Raw genomic sequence first — 14,814 nt, forward strand, 5'->3', positions numbered from 1 at the left:
CAAATCAGAGGGGATTGGGTTGGGGAGACGCACAGGCGGTCTAGTCTCGCACTTCGATGGGAATTTGCAACAGTACCCCAACTTTAGAGCAGACGTAATGTGTGCACTGCAACTACTGCACAAAGACTTTAGAGATGAACAAGAGAAAGTGGGGTTCATCATGTCCCATTTGCATGGAGACGCAAAAGCATGGCTGCGCAATTTGTGGAGAGATAAGGATCCTGCGCTCCAAAATGCAGACGCCTTTATTAAAGCGATGGATGGCTGTTTTTTATCAAGCATTGACGTGGATCTTGCCCGAAAGGAGGTGCATGGACTAAGGCAAGGGAGGGCCAGCGTAAGGCAGTATCATGCCCGCTTTTTCGCTTTGGTCAGTGCCCTGGAATGGGACAGAGATTCGGCTCCTGTCAGAGACCTTTTTTGGGAGGGCTTGCACAACTCGGTTAAAGATGAGATTGCGAGGGGGGAGAGACCCCAGACCACGCAGGAGATCGTTCAGAGGGCGCTGGCGGTGGGGGTGCGGCTGGAAGAACGTCCGTGGAGCAGGGACGAAGGGCGCAGCGGGCGCGAACCAGCCAGGGGCTCCTCCTTCCTTCCCAGAGAAGCAGCGCGTACGCAATCCACGCCTCCAACAGGAGGAGGGGTGGAACCGATGGAGGTTGGGAGTGCAAGGGCTCAGTCAGCAGCCAGAGCCCTAGCACCGGCAGCAGTGAAAGCGAAGCCTCCTAGAGGGACCAGGAAGTGTTATATCTGCGAGGATCCAGGGCATATGGCGAAAGAGTGTCCCCGGAGGCTCCACAAGCACACTGCAGCCTCAGCAATGGTGACTGCAGCAACGCAGCACGGAGAACCACAGCAGGGAAACGACGATGTCTGGCTGGAGGAAGAGGCACTGGGGCCCAGCCAGACGTGTCAGTGAAGCAGTCCCCAGAGATTTTACCGCCCATGGACCCCCTCCCACCCAAGCCAGTAGTGAGGCTCACCGCATCGCTCCAGCTACCCAATGGAATCACCATGGACGTGCCAATCACCGTCGACTCGGGAAGCAATGCAGACTTCATAGGGCAGGACTTTGTCGACCGGCACGCTATACAGTTGCTGCCTGCCACGCTGCCCCTGCAGGTCGTCATGGTGGATGGCAGGGAGCTGTTAGGGGGGCAAGTGGTGAAGCAGACGCCACCTATGGTGCTGCGGCTTGGAAATCACAGGGAAATCATCAGCTTCAACGTCACTCAACTCTCGGACACGCCAATTGTATTGGGCATGAGTTGGCTGGACAAGCACAGCCCGACGCGGGCTTGGTACCAGAGGCAGCTGACCTTCGGCTCTTCCTTTTGTGCTGAACACTGCATCATGCCCCAGCAGGAAGGGGAGCAAGAGGAGTCACAGATGCTGCTAGGCACGCTGCAAGCGATTCCCCACAAGTACGCAGAATTTTTGGAGGTTTTCTGCGAGAAGGAGGCAGACAAGCTACCCCCCCCACAGATCATATGACTGCAAAATTGACCTGCTGCCGGGGGCGGCGCTGCCCAAAGGGAAGCTGTATTCCATGTCTGAAGACGAACTGCAGGAACTCAAAGAGTTCATAGATCATAATTTGAAGCGCGGTTTCATCCGAGAGTCCCAGGCAGCGGGGGGCAGTCCTGTATTCTTTGTGAAGAAGCGAGACACGCCCCAAAAAAGACTCGTAGTGGACTACCGCATTTTGAACAGTGTGACCAAGCCATCAGACTTCCCCATGCCCCGAATCGACGACCTCCTCGCAAAAGTACGCAAGGGCAGCGTGTTCACCAAGTTGGATCTGCGAGGGGCGTACAACCTCATTCGCATGCGGGAAGGAGATGAGTGGAAGACAGCCATGTTCACGCCCCTGGGCACCTACGAATATAGAGTTATGCCTTTTGGATTGCAAAATGGCTCCCACGTTTTTCAAGCTTTCATGCATCACGTGTTGGCGGGGCTCCTCTACAAGACGTGCGTCTGCTTCTTGGATGACATCCTGATCTTTTCGGAATCGCAGCAGGAGCATGACAGACACGTCAGGGAAGTGCTGAGCAGGCTCCAGCAACATAGGCTTTACGCCAAGCTGGAGAAGTGCCAATTCGACGTGACGGAGGTGGATTTCCTGGGCTACAAGTTGTCTGACAAGGGGCTCGCCATGGACAGCGCCAAGGTTCGAGCGGTGTTGGATTGGAAAAGCCCACGCAACCGGAAGGAGGTCCAACGGTTTGTCGGCTTCGCGAACTTCTATCGCAAGTTCATCAAAGGCTTCGCTATGCAGACAGCGGCCATCACGGACACGCTCAGTTCCAAGAAAAAGAAGTTCGTCTGGACAGCACAGGCGGAGCAGTCCTTTCAGGCACTCAAGCGTCTTTTCGCGTCGGAGGAACAGCTGCTTCATGTCGACCCCAGCAGGCCGATGAGAGTTGAAACAGACGCCTCGGACAGGGCCGTCGGAGCAGTCCTGCTGCAGAAGGACCCGCAGGGGGTTTGGAGGCCCGGAGCGTTTTACTCCAGGAAGCTCAGCAAGTCCGAACAGAACTACACCATCTGGGACAGGGAGTTGCTGGCTATTCATGCAGCGTTCAAAGCATGGAGGCACTTCCTGATTGGAGCCAAGCACACGGTGCAGGTCTGCACGGACCACAAGAATCTGGAGCACTGGCGCACGGCACAGTTCCTGAACCAGAGGCAGATACGTTGGGCTGAGTTCTTTGCGAACTTCGACTTCCGGATAGAGTATGTCCCGGGGGACACCAACATCATGGCGGACGCACTCTCCCGTAAGCCACAGTATCTGGAGGACGCCACGCCAGCGGCCGCCATGCACATCTTCGCACCAACAGTGTGGGCGTGCGCTGCGGCGACAGTGGACCTGGAGGCGGTGCGACGAGCGTTGCAGAATGACTCCTTCGCGCAAGCAAAGATGGCAGAGATGCAAAGGGGCACGGCAGCGACCGACGGGTTCCAGCTGAGAGATGGATTGCTCATCCGCAAAGGAGCCATCTACGTGCCGGGAGACGAACTTCGTGCCAAGGTACTGCATCAGCTGCACGACGCGCCCACTGCCGGGCACTTTGGCAAGGAGAAGACGGTGGAATTAGTCGCCAGGGATTTCTGGTGGCCCGGAATGAGAGGGGAGGTCGCGGACTATGTGGCGAGGTGCGACACCTGTCAGAGGGCCAAACCAGTGCACAGACCGCCGGCCGGACTGTTGGAACCGCTGCAAACTCCGGTCGAGCCATGGGAGAGAGTCGCCCTGGACTTCGTCACGGATCTGCCCAGCTCGAGGGGCAAGACGGCAGTGCTGGTGGTGGTGGACTTGTTCTCCAAGATGGCACATTTCATCCCGTGTGCGAAGGTGGCCACGGCGGAACAAACCGCCAAACTGTTCATAGACCACGTGTTCAAGGTTCACGGTCTGCCACGGTCTATTCTGTCCGACCGCGGGCGGCAGTTCATCTCGAATTTCTGGCAGAAGCTGATGGGCTTCCTAAACGTCAAGATCAACCTGGCGTCGGCGAGACACCCGCAGACCAACGGGCAAGCGGAGCGGGTCAATGCCATCATGCAGCAGTACCTGAGATGCTATGCGAATCAACAGCCTGCGACGTGGGTGGATTACCTGCCGCTCGCCGAGTTCGCCTACAACAACACGAAGCACGTGTCCACGGGGGTCACGCCGTTCTTCGCCAACAACGGGAGGCACCCCAGAACCTTCCCGGGACTGGAAAGACTGGTGGAGGGGGAGCCGCAGACAGCGGATGCGTTCGCGTCGGAGTTGCAGGAGGTCCACGATCAGCTGCGGCGGCACCTGGAGCTGGCCAAACACGCATACAAGGTGCAGGCAGACAAACACAGAAGAGTTGGCGAAGAGATCCATGTGGGAGACTGGGTCTGGTTAGCAGCCCACGCAGTGCCGGCCAGGTCGTTGGCCAAGAAGAAACTAGGGCATAAGCAACTGGGGCCCTACCAAGTCGAAGAGCAGGTCAACCCGGTGGCCTTCAGGCTGGCGCTTCCGGAGGGTTCCAGAATGCATCCGGTGTTCCACAGATCGGTGCTCACTCCCTACAAGGCACCGCACAGGTTTCAGGAACCCGGAACGGCACCGAGTCCGCTCCGAGAGGGAACCAGGCAACGGGGAGTGGCACAGGAGGTGCGCCTCAACGAAGTCACGGAGATTTTGGACTCCAGATGGGGGGAAGAGGGGGTAGAATACCTTCTCGCTAAGGAGGGCACCCCGGCCAGTGCCAACAGCTGGGTGCCGGGCTACGCTTTAGATGAACCTCTGCTCAAGGAAGAGTTTCATGCCCTTTTCCCCCATAGGCCAATGCCAGCGGACTTTTTCGACGACTGGCTTTTCACGCCCACGCTTTCAGCCAGCACGTTCCGGGGGTTCGACTCGGATGAGGAACCGACACGAGACGCCCATTCCCCGGAGGGGTCGCCCTCGGGATCTGCTTCAGAACCCTCGTATTGGTGGGATGATCGACCAGAGGAGCAGTGGCGCAGACAGTGGCTGGAGGGTCCAGGACGAGCAACGCCTCCAGAAGGAAGCGAGGGAGAGACGGACATGGACGTTTTCGGGGACGACCAGGGTCTCGAGCACGGCGGCACAGAGATGGAAGCAGAGGTGACCGTCGTCGACGAGAGCAGGGAGGAAGAACCGGAAGACTTCGGATGGAGGCCCGCCACGGGAAGCGAACTGTACCCGACATTCGTCCCCTTGACACTGCAGCACCCAGTTCCCGCACCGGAAGGAGGGGAGGGGGGAAGAGGGGGCTTCGAGGGGGGGATGGATGTCAGGGGCTCAGGAGCAGAGGCGAGGGCAAGGGAGGAAACAGAGAGCGAGGGGGAGGAGGCAGACGAAAGGATGAGTGATGACGACGACCCGAGATCTCCGAGCCTTTCCAGTGAATCAGAAGATTCACAAAAAGGAGCACCAGTGGCCAGGGCAAGGGGGGAGACTAGGGGGACACCCCAGGAAGAAAGAGCCAGAGGGGACTCAGAGGGGAGCAGTTGGAGATCGGGACCAACGTCACCGCCAGAAAGTAGGAAAGAGGAAGAGCGCCAGGGAGCAAGCGCTGGCAGCTCGCAACAGGAGGGAGGGCACGAGTCAGGAGTGGCCACACCTTCATCGGGGAGCGAAGTGACGGTTAGACGGAAAGTGGAAGGTTGGGCGCGCGCGCCAAGTTCAAATGCACAGGAAGGTGGCGCAGTAGGCAGCCCGGAAAGGGAGCCAGGTCCTAAAGCCCGGCGCAAGGAGACAGAAGGGTCCGGGGGGTCAGCGTCAGAAGAATCCCGGAAGGAAGAGACCCAGGGGGGCAGAGGGACCCAGAGGAGAACTGTCAGGCGGAAAAGGTGGAGCAGGGCTAGGATATTAAGTTGGTGCGCAAGGGGCGGAGACTCAGACGGAGCTTCGCCGATCTAAGCATAAGACGTAGGGTTGCACGCAGCAGCTCGAGAATGGAGACTGTAACTCAATAAAGACTTTTATTTAACGACCACTGGCTAGCATGATCCTCTGTGAGCTCGGATCTGGAAGTAACCCTGACAGTAATAATTTATTATTTGTACCCTGTCCATCTGGGTGGGTTTCCCCAGCCACTCTGGGCGGCTTCCAACAGAACACTAAAATACAATAACCTATTAAACATTAAAAGCTTCCCTAAGCTTGTTTTTCTGTTTGACATCTGGTGGGAGGGTGTTCCACAGGGCGAGTGCCACCACCGAGAAGGCTCTTTGCTTGGTTCCCTGTAGGTTTGCTTCTCGCAGGGAGGGAACCACTAGAAGGCCCTCGGCGCTGGACCTCAGCATCCTGGCAGAACGATGGGGGCAGAGACACTCCTTCAGGTCTACTGGGCCGAGGCCGTTTAGGGCTTTAAAGTTCAGCATCAGCACTTTGAATTGTGCTAGGAAACATACTAGGAGCCAATGTAGGTCTTTCAAGACTGGTGTTATATGGTCTCAGCTGCCGCTCCCAGTCCCCAGTCTAGCTGCCGCATTCTGGATTAGTTGTAGTTTCCGGGTCACCATCAAAGGTAGCCCCATATAGAGCGCATTGCAGTAGTCCAAGGAGATTCAATATGAATTCATTAAAGGAGCCGGGGGGGTGTTGCATGTGCAAACACTGCCTTGCTTTAAACGCCAGTGCATTCTTCCGAAAGCCTGAGGGAGCTCTAGAAGCCCCTGCTTTCGACACTTTCCAATGTGGTCACAAATATCTTTATTTCCTTTCCATATAAACTGCTCTGCAGAGACCTAATGGGGCAAGGAGGGTGATAGGCGTATCCAGTGATGCTCTGCATGCTTGCTCTTTCCATGGCTCTACATCCTCCAGATATTGCTGGACTACAAATCCCATCACCATTGGCCCTGCTGCCTGAAAAGGCTGGTGGGAGTTGGAGTCCAGCCGCCAGCTGAGATGCCCAAACACCACCCAAACCATTGCCGTTTTAATTAGTGAAAAAGTAAGCAGATTCTCTTTTGCAGCTGTCACTTGATATTGCAATTATCAGGGGAATCAGGCGTTGCAGATAGGCCTCACTAGGATACACAACTGGTAGAAGTTAACTCAAAGAGGAACTCTAGGATCAGAATTCTGAGTCGGTAGCGCCAGATTCAGCAAATTTGAATTCCAATGTTGTTCTGATTCATCTATTCCGTCTCCATCACTGCTCTGCCAGTTTTTGCTCCTCCATTGAGTTAGTCACAGACTCAAGACCTCTTTGTCAGCTCCGCGTTCAACCACCTTCCTCCAGAATTCTCCAACAGCCGCCATCTGCATAATCCTTGTCCTAAATCACAGCCCAACAACCACAGTGCTCGTTAGCTGCTGTTTAATTAAGCAATATGGATCCTGCCTTGATATTTACAATTCCACTCGCTCTGATTGATTGGTGAAAATGTCTCATTTTTAAATACGGCAGCCATAAAGTTTAATACCGCTTGACTTATTGCAAGTTTCATTTACTGCTCCAGATGCCAATCCGGCCCAACCCAAAGCTAGGAGCCGCTGGCCTATTAAATCAATGCTAACTGTGCGTGCAGAAATAGATGATGAGCTTCATTACAACCGGTTTGCTGGGCAATTATTGAGATTTGGATTTACACACTCGTGCAAATCCAACACTTCTTCTCCTGGACTCCGGCAAAGAGGTGGGAGAGGAACATGTGAAGAAAACATTTCATGCAGACCACTGCAAGGTTCTCACACTCCGCTTCCGAAATCGTGCACAACTCTTTTTCAAAACGCTCAAGATCTACGTAATTACCTAGACAAGGTGCCCATCCTAGAAACAAGGTTATTTGTGGTTCTGGGAAGGCTGAAGATCTTCAACAGCCAGGGATGAAAGGGAGTTGGAGGGCTGGAACATCTGCAAGGCCAAAGGTTCCACGGTGGTAGAGCTTTTTGTGAGAGATGGTGGCATAGAGGCAGTGATGGCCAACATGGAAGGCTTTCAAAGATTAGAAAATTCATGAAGATGGCTATTGATAGCTACTAATCAGTATGGCTCTGCTCTGCCTCTCTAGCTTCTGAATCCAAGTTACTGGAAACAGGAGGGTTGTTGTTGTTTAGTCGTTTAGTTATGTCCGACTCTTCATGACCCCCTGGACCAGAGCACGCCAGGCACTCCTGTCTTCCACTGCCTCCCGCAGTTTGGTCAAACTCATGTTGGCAGCTTCGAGAACACTGTCCAACCACCTCGTCCTCCGTTGTCCCCTTCTCCTTGTGCCCTCCATCTTTCCCAACATCAGGGTCTTTTCCAGGGAGTCTTCTCTTCTCACGAGGTGGCCAAAGTCTTGGAGCCTCAGCTTCAGGATCTGTCCTTCCAGTAAGCACTCAGGGCTGATTTCCTTCAGAATGGAGAGGTTTGATCTTCTTGCAGTCCATGGGACTCTCAAGAGTCTTCTCCAGCACCAGAATTCAAAAGCATCAGTTCTTCGGCAATCAGCCTTCTTCATGGTCCAGCTCTCACTTCCATAAATCACTACTGGGAAAACCATAGCTTTAACCTTACGGACCTTGGTCGGCAAGGTGATAGGTCTTGAACTCAAATCCTGCTTGCATGGCATCCGGTTGGCCAGTGTGAGAACAGATTGCTGGACTAGATGGGCCATTGGCCTGATCCAGCCTCAGGGCTCTTCTCGTGTTCTGCTTTGCATGCAGAAGATCCCAGGCTCATTCTCCAACACCTCTAGGTGGGGCTGATAAGGACCCCATCCGAAACCCTAGAGAGCTGCTGCCAGTCAGTGTGGACAGTACTAAGCTAGATTATGGTTACCAGATGTCCCCGTTTCCCGGGAACAGTCCCTGGATTTACAAATCTGTCCCCGGACAAAATCCGTCCCCCGATTTCATTTAATGTCCCCGCATTTATATTTTAAATGTTGTAGATTTATTAGTAGGGAATGAATGTTGCGTGATTGGTTCAACGGCACAAGACACAACATATGGGGACTTAAGGCGAGGCAAAATGGCGGGCGATGGCAGCGAGCAGCTCCTGAAGCCAGCCAGAGCCAACTGCACTACCAGGCTGTTTCCGGGCTGCTGAGACTGCCACTGCCGAGGGGGAACCAGGGACGCCCAGTGCATCAACTGGGGGAACTGCTGACGCCCCCCCCCCACCCAAATTGAGCAGGGAGCAAGAGTGCCCGGCCATCCGGACGACTGTCCAGCAGCACTCCAGGGCCAGGAAAACCCCAGCGCTAATGCAGGGATAAGGAGGAGAGGAGAAGGAGGAGGAAGAGAGAGGAAGAGGAAGGAGAAAAAAGACCTTGCGTGCTGCCACTGCCACCACTGAGAAGACGTAGGAGAGCACCGGGAGAGCAAGGACACGTGGCCAAGCCCAGGCCTGACCTGAGCCTACTCTATAGCAGCTAGAACTCCAAGAGAGCAGGCCCAGAGGAAGGCCGCAGGACAGAGGAGACCACAGAAGAGAAGATATTACTTCTTTAATTTTTTTAAGAGTTTGGATTTGAAGAAGAGTTTGGATTTGATATCCCGCTTTATCACTACCCGAAGGAGTTTCAAAGCAGCTAACATTCTCCTTTCCCTTCCTCCCCCACAACAAACACTCTGTGAGGTGAGTGGGGCTGAGAGACTTCAGAGAAGTGTGACTGGCCCAAGGTCACCCAGCAGCTGCATGTGGAGGAGCGGAGACGCGAACCCGGTTCCCCAGATTACGAGTCTACCACTCTTAACCACTACACCACAACTGGCTCTCCAGTGTTTTTAAAAAATACTCTCCAGTATTTTAAAAAATAACTTTTAATAACTTTTTTTTCTCTTTGCAAAAAAAAAAAAAAAGTGTCCCTGGATTCTTTGAAAAAAAATATGGTAACCTTAAGCTAGATGGACCTGTGTTCTGCTCACTCAACATGACACGGGTCTGGGATAGGTCAGTCTACTGAGACTCTTCATCACAGGGCTGCAGGTTCAAACCCCACGTTGGGCAAAAGATTCCTGCATTGCAGGGGGTTGGACTAGATGGCATGCACGGTCCCTTCCAACTCTACTGTGCTGGTCCCGTGGGTTTCCGTGAGGCATGGTCCAAGTCCAGTCCAAGGTCAAGGGTGCGGTATGGAGGCTGTCCGTCAAGGCTGAAGCAGGGTCCAAGGCAAGGAGCCGGGTGGGGTCAGGAACTCTGGCAGAGGAGCAGGACAGGGTGCAGGCAGGAACAGGTTACCAACAATGTTGCTCCCGCAACCTGGGACTGGGCTGGCTGGCTTTTATCTGCCCCAAGGCATAGGGCGGCCCCGGTCCACAGGTGACTCACCTCTCCTGGCCTGGAGGTGAGCCCTCCTCCTGCGGGAACTTAGTTCCCTCCGCCTCTCTGCCCTGAGCCTCTGCAGCTCAGGAGAGGCTGGAGGGTTACTGGACCCAGAGGCAACCTCCGCTTCCTCTGACGGGGCTGAGAGTGGAGCACCTGCAGGCAATGGGTCCTCCATCACCTCTGGAGCCAGAGCAGACTCAGCTGGTGCCTGCACCTGAGGAACCAGCACAGGTGAGGGCCCTTCAGGTTCAAGCTCCAGCCCTGGCTCAGCTGGTCCTGGAGGCGGGGACTACTGTGCAGGCTGGGATTCCTCAGGTTCAGCCTCTGAATCCGATTCCCAGGCCATCACATCTACAGTTCTATGACACAATATTTTTGTCTGTGCCCTGCTCCACAAGTTGGCTGAATGTATGAAGAGGGGCAATCGAAAAGTCCCCAACGTCTTCCCAAGAGAGAAAACGTTAAGCAGGGGAAGTCAACCGAAAATGCAACTAGCCGGAGCAGAGGTAACTGAGGTTGCAAAGGAAAGGCGGTTTGGTGTTAGGGAGTTTTAAAAGGCTCTTCGGATTAAAGAGAGCTGGAATAAGTGGACCACTCTATTAGAGAGGGAGAGATATTTGCATCTACCACATAAAAGCCTTCGTATTATGAACGCCAATGTTAATCTGCTGCTTAATAATATAAGTTCAGCCATAATATATTCAGTCTTTTCTCAATCTTCTAAAGCCTAATTAAAACGAGCTGCCACACCAGGAGATGAACTCAATTACTGTCCAGTGGTATGTAAGCTTCAGAGACTTATTTCCAAAGCTCTCTGATGACCGTGTAATTTGTTAACAAGAAAACAAGGCAGAGCGCTTCAGGATGATGCCGGGAAGTCTCATGGCACAGGTGCCTGCGGAGGTTGGATTATTTCTTGGCCCTGGAGACATCTGGAAGGGGCAGAACTTGCAAGCCCTGGGCTGAAAAAGCCACAGTCCAAAAACTCACAGGCAAAACCAGACTGGGCAAGGGACTGATGAAGGAAGACTCATTCTCTGATCGGTAACACAATCTGACTTTGTTCGGCAAGACAAAAGATCATGCTCACTTGGTCTCAACACAACGCACAAGCCTAATGATGTAAGTAGAGCCTAGTGGATCAGACCCATGGTCCAGCATTCTGTTCTTAAAGTGGCCAATTGGAGAAACCCACCATAGGATCTGAGCAACTGGTATTCAGAAGCACTGCTGCTGAACTGTGGAGGGCAAGCAGAGCTATCCTAGCTAGCAACCTTTGATAGCCCTCTCCTCCTCCAGGAACTTGTCCAATCCTCTTTTAAAGTGGGAGCAAGTTCCATAGTTTAACTATGTGCTGCATGGCGGAGCTTTCTTTTAGCTATCCTAAATCTTCCAACATTCAGCTTCACTGAATGCTCATGGGTCCTATCGCTCCAGAGGACAAGTGCGCTGGGCCCGGGGGTTAACCCAAGCAACGCGGTCCAGGTCCGGTCCCAAATCCAAGGGTCCCGCAAGGAGTCAGTCCGACAGGGCCAAGGCAGGACACGAGGCAGGAAACCAGGCAAGGTCAGGCACAGGATCTCCGGCAGGTCCTGGCATACAGCAATGTTGCTCCCGCAACCTGGGGTGGGGTCCGACAGCCTTTTATCTTTGTCGGGGTAATGGCCGGTCCTGATCCCCCGGCGACTCACCTCCCTGTTTCACCCGAAGGCGAGCATTCCTCCTGCGAGTACTCAGGTCTCTCCTTCTCTCAGACCTCAGTCTCTGCAGCTCGGGAGACGTCGGTGGGTGACTAGACCCAGGGGCTACCTCAGCCTCCCCTGACCCAACCGGTAGTGGAGCAGCTGTAAGTGATGGCCCAGCTGGAGGCAACAAGGTCATTTCCACCTCTGGAGCCAGGGCAGGCTCAGGCCCCTGACTCGGCCCAGCTGGGGCTTGTTGCAGGGGAACCTGTGCAGACTGGGACTTTTCAGGGTCAGGCCCCAGACTTGGTTCAGATGATGCCTGAGGCAAAGGATCTGGTGCGGACTGAGATTCCTCCGGTTCTGAGTCCAAGCCCGAGTCCCAGGCCATCACACCAAGGCTAGAATGAACAAGTAGAAGTGAGATGGTCAAAGGTCTGGAAACCACCAAGCCTGATGAGGAACAGTTGAGGGAGTTGGGTATCTTTAGCCACGAAAAGCAGAGACTGAGATGTGATAGGCATCTTCAGATATCACATGGAAGATGGAGCGAGCTTGTTTTCTCCTGCTCTGGAGGGGAAGACCCAAATCAAAGACTTCAAGTTACAAGAAAGAAGATTGCAACTCAACATCAGGAAGAACTTTCTGATGGTAAGACCTGTTTGACAGCGGAACAGACTCTCTCCCAAGGTGGCCGGCTCTCCTTCAGTGGAGGTTTGTAAGCAGAGGCTGGCTGGCTGGCCATCTGTCATGGATGCTTTAGCTGAGACTCCTGAGTTGCAGGTGGCTGGACTACATGATCCTTGGGAACCCTTCCAACTCTGCAGTTCTGAGATTTTATTACTTAAAATGGCAAGAAAACAGACTTCAGATGAACACAAGTAGGGACTGGACAACCTTTAAGTCCCTTCCAAATCTATGCTTCTAAAGGCGGTTTGCAGCTAGGGTAAATCAATATGGGACGACTCCAAAAGAAAAGCCATTGCTTCTAAGTAGGGATGGGGAGACATTCGATTCAGTTTGCATTCAATGACAAACCTACCTAATTTGCCCTTTCCGAAACGACACAAAACCCAGCCCTCCTTTGAAATTTGCATTTCTCAGAATTTCACAACGCTGTTCTCTGGCCAAGTAATGTGCATATGCCAATAAATGCAAATATTAGTGAAAACAGCTTACAGAAATAGCTTATTGTTTGGGGAAATTGCTTTGCAAAAAAGTGTATACATTAGACAAACTTGTGTATTAGGAGAAATTCGCTGATGGGTTTGCATAAGCGTTTGGGTTTCTTTTGGGGGGGGGGATTGCAAGCTGAAAGCGAACTGAGCTTGGGAAGAATGAGAAACAGGCAAATTTTGTGACAGTCCCTGCCGGCCTTCATCCGGGAGAATTCGGTCTCCCTTCCACCTGAAGAGCAAAAAAGGAAGCTGCCATCCCAGGTGCCCGACCACTTCGCTGAGGTCAGCCCTGGCGCAGCAAAACTTGGAAGAGTGAGCGACTGGTGCAAAGCATCTCCGTGGGGTGAAGAGGATGCAGCTGGTGGGCCAGGCCTATTCCAGGGAGCACATCTGCCAGGGAGAAGTGGTGGCTGGGGAGGCGAGGGTCCTTGCTCCAGTGCCAACTGGCCTGTGCTTGTTTCCTCCACACAGGGGACAGGTACTTGGACGCAACAGCAGGAAGCATGCCTGGACTGCCTAGAGGCCCTTCCCAGCACAGCACAGGAGAAAAGGAGAGTTTGCAAGCCTCAATTTTTGCTCACTTGCCCAAGCCACAGGAGAGGGAGAAAGTAGTAGCAGCAGCAGCAGCAGCCCCCATCACTGACATTCAGCCGCCTCCCGAAACTGGCAAGCGGTGCCGCTGTGAATGTACATCCAGAACTCACTTTGCCATGGAGAATATTGCTTGGCATTTCCCTCGCTCGTCTATTGCCAACGTGGGAATTTGTAGCCGTGGAGTTGGCAGTGTTTAGCTACCGGGGCTGTGAAGTGCTGCCCCCGCTCCTAAATTCGATCTGATCCTGAGTCCAATTCAGCAGCTCGGAGGAGCCCCAAAATGACCCGGGCCTCTCTTGCTGCAGAGGGTAGGATCCGAACCCATGGCTTCAAGTTAAAAGGGAAGGAGATTCCGACTAAACACCAGGAATAACTTTCTGATGGTAAAGAGCTGTTCGACAGCAAAACGGGCTCCTTTGGAGGGCGGCGGACTCTCCTTCCTTGGAGGTTTTTAAGCAGAGGCTGGATGGCCATCTGTCATGGGAGCTTTAGCTGAGATTTCTGCATTGCAGGGGGTTGGACTAGATGACCCAAGGGTCCCTTTTCCAGCTCTACAATTTTATCATTCCAAGGCCAACCTGGATCTGAATCGCGCAAGGAACGTGTGGCCTAGGGAGAGTCCCAGGGGGCAGATAGAGAGGGCCAGAGGGCTGCATTCAAAATAAACAGGAAAACACCAGAAGTTGAGGAAAGCGAAGACTCGTCTCCCCCACCAAGGACCTTCAAATGTTAAAAGCAAACAGAAACCCTGTTCCGTTAAACAAAGAGCACGCTTCTGTGTGCCCTTTGAAAAGCTAACAGTGAGAGGACTCTGAGGGGGTCCTTTCAAAGGTTGGGTGCTGAAATGGAAGATGCCCCCTTGCCCAATCCGTTCATTTCAAGCAGTCAAATCTCCACCTGTGGTTGTGGAGAGATGCAGACAGGGTAAGGAACTATTTGCACTCATCGTTTCCAGTCGGGAGCAAATTGCATTGCACTAAGACGCCATTTAGGGACGCGGGTGGCGCTGTGGGTTAAACCACAGAGCCTAGGACTTGCCAATCAGAAGGTCAGTGGTTCAAATCCCTGCGACAGGGTGAGCTCCCGTTGCTCGGTCCCAGCTCCTGCCAACCTAGCAGTTCGAAAGCACATCAAAGTGCAAGTAGATAAATAAGTACCGCTCCGGCGGGAAGGTAAACGGCGTTTCTGTGCGCTGCTCTGGTTCACCAGAAGTGGCTTAGTCATGCTGGCCACATGACCCGGAAGCTGTACGCCGGCTCCCTCGGCCAGTAAAGCGAGATGAGCGGTGCAACCCCAGAGTCAGTCACGACTGGACCTAATGGTCAGGGGTCCCTTTACCCTTTAAGACGCTTCCTTCCTCCCTGCCTCTGGGACACAAACTAAACACAATAATGAAATCCTCGTTGTGGGGTTGGTGGAATTTTCACTGCTCGCAACTAGAGAAGAGAGAGGGGTTGTTGTTGTTTTTCTTAAAAAAGCACCTTTTCCTCCCTTCAGGACACTTTGGCGAGCCTCCTGGATCCCACTTCCATTGCTATCTGGTGATGGCAGTGAGAACGGAAAGACCTTAAGAGCAGACTCTGC

This window comes from Podarcis vaucheri (genome assembly GCF_965113315.1).
Source record: "Podarcis vaucheri genome assembly, chromosome: 11".
Taxonomy (NCBI): Eukaryota; Metazoa; Chordata; class Lepidosauria; order Squamata; family Lacertidae; genus Podarcis; species Podarcis vaucheri.